Source organism: Strix uralensis, chromosome 19, assembly GCF_047716275.1.
Source record: "Strix uralensis isolate ZFMK-TIS-50842 chromosome 19, bStrUra1, whole genome shotgun sequence".
NCBI lineage: Eukaryota > Metazoa > Chordata > Aves > Strigiformes > Strigidae > Strix > Strix uralensis.
The window spans coordinates 9868104-9870005 of record NC_133990.1 but is presented as its reverse complement, the minus strand read 5'-3'; positions in this window follow the sequence as shown (position 1 = coordinate 9870005).

Here is a 1902-nt window from a genome sequence, read left to right as displayed (position 1 = left end):
GACCTGCTTTTTCCCTGGATTATTCCAACCTGCTCATCAGCCCATGCAAGGCAGGAGCCCCAGCCTGCAGCTCTGCAGACCAGGGAAACTGAGGCACAGCAGCGCAAAGCAGCAGCAGGAGGTCGCAGAGACCCAACTGAGCAGCACTTACTGTGCAACCACCCCACAGCGTGAGGAGCTCGCTCTGCTCCGTACCCAGCCTGGCTGCCTTTCAGAGCAGCACACAGGACAGCAAGGGAAGCGTGGTGCTGCGGGAAGGGAACCGCGCAGCCTTGCCCGGCTGGTCTCGAGGCTGTCCCTCACCAGATGCTGATCTCCACCAGCTTTGTGCAGTCTCATTAAAGCTAAGCTGAGCCATAACTCATCGGAGCAGGGAAGTCCACATTAAGAGCTGGCAGTGACGACTTTCAGCTTTTCAGGCCTCCTTCCAACAGCAGACGGGTGTCACTCACAGCATCACCTCCCCGGCTCCTTACCCGCTGCGGAAAATGGCTTTGGAGCTGCTCCTCTGGCTGCTCAGGAGAGTGAGGGGGTGACTGCCCAGTGGGGCTGACCCCTCGCCCCACCGCAGTGGGGACGTACCTGGAACAAACACAAGGTTAATCATGCTTGAAAGCAGAACCCAAATGTCAATGGGAGCCCGTGAGGGCCCGCAGCCTGCTCAGAGCCCAGGCAGTTGGCTGGGGCTTTGCGGGCACCAAGAGCCGGTTGCACCCCGGGGGTGCCAGGTCACCCCTCCATCCCCACTCAGCCCCTCTTTGCTCCCCATTACCGGCCTCCCAGCGCCACCTAACGACATGGGGACAGGGGATAAGGACCTTCACGGAGGAGCCGGACACATCCTGGTCCCTGGAGAGGATGGAGAGCATGGGGAGGAAGGAGGCAGCAGGACTTGGGGACACAGGCAGCAGAGGAAGGGGGAGCTGAGGATATTGAATAAGGATTTACATAATTGTAATGATCCTTCCTCAGCCCATGAGGCTCAGTCCTCCATCCCTGCCCTTCGCTGACCTTGATCATCCCATGGCTTTCCCACAGCCCAGCATTAACCCCAGGCCCTTGGCCAAGGTCTGGGTTGAGGGACACTGGGCCAGATGCTGACCTTAATCTGTTATCACAGCCCAAAAATTACCCCGAAGCATCACCAGTTTGGGAACAGCCGTTTGCCGTGCTCAGTGCAAGCACGGTGGCCTGTATGATGGCTACAAAATCACCCTGACATCAACATTCAAGGCCACGTGGAAGCAAACGCTGGGGAGGAGCTGGCTCATCTCTTCCCGATACCTGCAGATTTGATGCAGCCACAACAACCCCTTCACCGACACGTTTCTGGCTGGGCTATCTACCAAAACAGCTGCTCCCCGCCCTGAGCACAACCCCCTCGCCTCCACAACCCGCTTTCCAAAGCACTTATTCACCTCCAAACCCAGAGCTGATGTAATCTCCCGCTCAAGAGTTCAGCATTAGGACTGCATCAGCCGCGAGACGTAACGAGAGCCACATCACACAAGCAGCTGCTCGACAAAAGCTTTATTGCTCGTTTGTGTGCGAGTTCCCAGTATCACATTTCCTGAGTTTCTTAATGAGCTTGCAAATGAGATTTAAATAGAAAGGGAAGGGGGGAATAAAGGAAAAAACAGTGAAGCCAGAGATTTCCCTTCGCTAAGGTTGGACCAGAGATGGGTGGGAGTACAGTGCCCCGTGGGCAAGCCCTCAACCACAGGAGAGGGCTCGGCAGAGACGGAGGTTGAGCGCGGACCTGAGACAATCCCCCACTGGCTGCTCTGTCTCGATTTACCCTCTGCCTCCACCACGGAGCCTCATTTGTTTCCAACACACAGCCACCAGTAGCTACCATTGTCCTTGTTTCCACAGGTCAGAGAGGAGCGGTCGCAATCCTGC